The sequence below is a fragment of the Neofelis nebulosa genome, chromosome 12 (genome assembly GCF_028018385.1).
Source record: "Neofelis nebulosa isolate mNeoNeb1 chromosome 12, mNeoNeb1.pri, whole genome shotgun sequence".
NCBI lineage: Eukaryota > Metazoa > Chordata > Mammalia > Carnivora > Felidae > Neofelis > Neofelis nebulosa.
In genome coordinates, this window is record NC_080793.1 from 17,269,538 (window position 1) to 17,274,775 (window position 5,238).

Below are 5,238 nucleotides of genomic sequence, written 5' to 3' on the forward strand. Positions count from 1 at the left end.
ATATCCAGCTGTGACATTCTACAGTCCTAAAAGCTATTACTCAGTGGTCTTTAAGCACCCTAAAGGAGACAGTTTAAGTAAGGTGATGTTTTCAGAACTTTGAGGGCAGATTATATATACATCAACCTTGGGATATTTTAGTAAACTTATTTTTTTCCTCATCTGAAAACCACTTAAACACTTTTAAAGTTTCTGAGATTGACTTTTTTTTTCTTATTCAAATTTACTTTCTCTCTAATGGCCAAAGCCATTCCATGGATGTACTGATGCCTTCTACCTGCCTTCTCAGTCACCAAGTTACTTTTTATTCTATGGAAATACAATGATTATTAGTAGGAAGAATAAATGAGATAAGAAGTCATAAGAAATCACTAGAAGTCATAAGAAATCACAAGTCATTTGGGAGGATTATTTCATTAGTTTTCTACCTTTCAGCTCGGTAGCCATAAAATGTGCCCCCAGAAAAAAAACATTTAGTCATTAAATAAGTAAGTATTTGTGGAAAATCTATTTTGAGCAACGCCTTAAGCTAGGGATTCAGTAGAGAACCTTTTTAATTGAAATTATCATCATTATCATCTAAAGAAATTCTACAAACTTTGTCATATTTCTTTCATAGTCTGACAACTCTTATTGCGAATAACCCGTTTATAGGTTCCATGTATTATGCTCTGATCCTGTATTCACAGGACATCTCTATCCATTGCCTTAAATCACCTGTGTGTAGGTTTGTCAAATATGTGTGTATATGTTTATACATACAGACATACACACATATGGAGTGTACTATTTATAGCCTAGGGCAGGAACACAGGACATTCTGAAATAGGCTTTACTTTACAAGTGGATGGTGGAAGAGGGGCTTGCATTTACAGTATTATTTAGAAGTACAGTGGCTAAGATCCCTTCCCTTTTAAGTCCGAGTGACCTGGGATGAGTCTTATCTGTGTCGACTCACCAGCTTTTTAAACTGACACAAGTCTATTTTATCTCCTATCGGCCTCACTATTCTCATCTGAAAAGTGGGGAGAATAACAATCAGCCTCACTGAGTATTAGGAGGTGTTAAATGGGAGGGATACATGAGTGCTAGTGCCCAGCACATAATTTCTGCTCAATGAATAGTAGCTTTTTAGTGCCTGTTGTATGTGCTTGTGATCATGACAATCTTACACAGTAGTGTGAATTCATTTCCCATCATCATTTTTTTTTCCATATGAAGAAATTTAGACTGAGAAAATTTAGATGATTATCTGTGTTTATGCAACTAGTAAATTACAAGATTCCAGACTCAGTCCCGCCTTTGGCTGTGACATTCTGCTAATTCCCTTCCTCTCTCTGGTATACATGTTTTGCACTCACAAGCACACAAGCACAGATAAACCTAGACCTGCCATGTTCTTGTGACATTTTAGAACTAAGGAATCTTGGAATTGTAGACCTGTAAGGAACCATTACTAGTAACATTGGAAATGTAATTCTAAGTCCTTAGTACTCCCATTGAAATTTGTAGTTCTAACACATTTTTGCAAATTTTATCTATTTCAGTTCTGGAACTCACCAGTATATCTTGAGCTGGACAGAACATGCACTATGAATGCCAGCTTACAGAAGAGGCAAAAATAAGGATTCAGCATGTTCTTTGACTTTGCTTGGTTCTCAACAGCCTGACTTCTTCATGGCCACACATCTGGTAAGTGGTAAAATTTTGACTTGAGCCTTTCTAACTTCAAGTTCAGTGTTCTTGTAGACACATTACTTAACACATGAGTTATAATCCCTCTCATTTACTGACAGATTCAGTATTTGCTCAGCACTGTTCTAGAGTTTTATGTCTCACAACTAACTGAAGCTTTGACACAAACTTTTAAGGTGTATGTGTATGTATGTGTAAATATATATTTGATAAAGAAAAAAAGGCCTGGAGAATTTAAGTAAATTACTCAAGATCTGACAGAAAAGAAGTTTAGAAACAGGCACATGAATTCAGTCATTGTACTGTGGGAGTTAATTCTCTCCCACTCTACTACCGTGCCTGAAGACTGAGACCAGAGAGCTTCACCATGGAAGATTTTCATACTAACTCCCCACTGAAAGCCATTGCTGCTTTCATGCATGAATTGTTTTCCAGCTTGAGTATGTTGTTCAAGGTCAAACAGCTATTTGATAGATTCCATCTCTTTTCTACTTAGATTCAAGCCATCATCTAATATGCATAATAATTGAATTTAACTTTCATGAAAAAATTCAGTGTACCTGTTTCCCTGTCCTTACACCTTTTTCTTCATCTCTACACTCAGTTAAAAATGATTCAGAGCAGCAGGAATAATTTTTTTAAAAAGCATAGTGTCCCAAATGCCTAGAGCGTTAGTTTTCTTACTCTGTAGATTCTAAGTGCCCACTAGCTGAACCTGAAATATGTAATAACTTCCTGTGGGACCTTTCTGGGTTGATGTTTTAAAGGGACAAACTGAGAGACATTGCCTTTAATATCCACTTTCCTCTAACCCATTGGGTCTTTTTGCTGTGATACATGATGGAGCAGAAAGTGTTTAAAATGGCAGTGCATGTTGGTGGGAGGGTAAAGCAAGAACCATTTTTGGAGGGCAGTTTAGCAACATAGATCAAACTGAAGGTGTGCAAATCCTTCAACCCAATAATTCTATAGAAACAAATTATAAGGAACAGTTTGAATAAGAGTAGGAGGGAGAGGAGGGGCAGAGAGAGATTGAAATATTGACAAACAGGAAGCAAGCTAAATATGAGTTAGGAAACTAGTTGAATACACCACAACAAATCAATTCAATGGATTTATAAGGTTTTTAAAAAATAATGATGTAAACCTGTATGTAAAGGCAAGGAAAGATGTTTAAGAATTTTTGATAAGTAGAAAAACAGGTTATGAGTAAGTATGCATGTGTATATATGAATGCATCAAATGTTTATTGAGCAAAGATTAAATTCCAAGCATTGCTCTGATGCAATCAAATTTGTATCAGGAGTATTTTGTGTGCACTTCTGTTTTATACACACACACAGCAAGAGAGAGATCTAAAGAGTTATTCATATAATGATAAATGTATGGGATTTGGGGAACAAATTTTGCTTTTATTCTACTTTCTTATCAGAATTCTTTACATTTCAAAAATAATTAGCACATATTGTTTTTATAATTAGACAAGTCAAATTCATTTAGAGGAAAAATGAAATACCTGTCCATTGGCACATGGAATCTCTGCTCCAGTAAGCCCAGATGAAAGTCAAGGGACAAAAATGCCAGTGATGCTCTAGTTTCCCAAGAAGTGAAAAGATGAAGCCCCCTCCGAGTTCTACTCTTGAGGGATCATGTTTTAGGCAGAGAGAAGGGATCCAGGAAAGATTGTACTCACTAGTGAGGCTGTGGGGCTCTGAGCATCTGAAGTTCTCTGAGTTAGGGAAACAGTTGCATTAATTATAGCTAATGAAGTTTGCAAAAGGAGGCCAGAGGAAGGCTGTGTCAACAACTGTCCCTAGAGCTCAAAGTCACTTTATTATGCTGGACCTTAGCCAGAGCTGAGATCTGTTCACCTGGCCTCTGCCATAGACCATGCATTTGGGTTCATGGAGAAGATCCCTGCAGTCAAATATTAGGCGCATGGATGGGGTCATCACCTAAACTCTGGTAACTCTCCCCTCTGGTTTTAAAATCATTTGGAGGAGGTGGGGTACCTGGGTGACTCAGTTGGTTAAGTGTAAGACTTTGGGCTCAGGTCATGATCTCACAGTTTGTGAGTTTGAGCCCCACGTTGGGCTCTGCACTGACAGCCCAGAACCTGGAGCTTGCTTCAGATTCTGTGTCTCCCTCTCTGTCTCTGTGCCCCTCCCTTGCTTGTGCTCTCTCTCTCTCAAAAATAAATAAATAAACAGGAAGGAAGGAAAGAAGGGAAGAAAAGAAGAGAAATCATTTGGAGGAAGATTTTTAGAAAACACCAAAGCATGAGTAAAATGTGTCTGTGATTCAGTAGCCTGGTGTAAACCTAAGCATGAGCATATTTCAAAAGCTCATTAGGTGATCCTGAGCAGACTGCCAACATTGACAACTGGCCTTACAGAAAGAACTCTTGCATTCTTGTCTTATCTCCAATACTTACTGGTTGTGTGGCCTTGGGCATAATATTTCATATGAGTTATCATTTGAAAAATAAAATGAAGATACAAATATTCATTTTACCAAACTCATGGTCGATGTATTATGTTAGAGAATATATATAAAAGTCTTTTGTAAAGTACTAAGTGAATAATATTATTTCATAAGTTTAACCAACTTCTCCCCCTGTCCAAATATGTGACATAATTCAAGGTCAATATGTAATGCATCGTTTCTCAATATGTAGAATGTGAAGTATCTACGCCAAAATCTCCTCAACTTCTTGTTAGAAATGCAGAGTAAAATTTTTTTAAGTGTCAGAAAATAGGGTCCAGTATCTGCATTTTAAACAGGCAATCCAATGTGCTTCTGTGAAGTAAGGTTGAGAACCAGTGCTAAATTCTTGGAGGTATTGCAGGAGACTGGTAGCTCTCAGATACAGGACACAGATGGGCAGCAGTTCAAAAGTAGCAGCCCTACCAGCATTAGGTTAATGTTAATGACAAAAGCAGATCAGAAGATACAAACTGACTCTCGGTATTGATTATATCAGAGTGGATTTCCTTAGTGTTCTCCTGACTTTCTGTGCTGGGGCTTGCAAAGAGGACTTATCTCATCCCTGTTTGGCTTGCCATGTGTGAAACTTCACAAGAGTTAAATGCATGATGTTGATTGCTGTTTCATCACTCCCCCATTACACTAAAGGTACAGGCTCTTGTGAGTAAGTAGGTGACTTTCAGAGGTCTATAACTCCATAGACTGATACAGCACCTTTCCAGAACAATGCTTTCCTCATGTCTAGTCTTCTTGCCTCTTATGCCTAGAGAGATGACTATACTTGAGTTAAAAATGCTCTGAGAACTTCTTTATGAAATATTAAATTTCTAAGTATTATATCCTGCCTCCAGCAGCACAAACAACCTCCCATGATGGAGAAGGAGCTTAGGATACTTGATGATAGCGTGACCAATTCCTATTTTTCTAGTACTTGGAACAATTGCCTAGCACAGAGTCAGCTCAGGGGACACAAGGTAACACACACTCTGTCAAAGTCTGTGAAATATGCCATTCTGTAGACATGCAGAACACCAGGCTGAGTAGCTAAAGACTTGG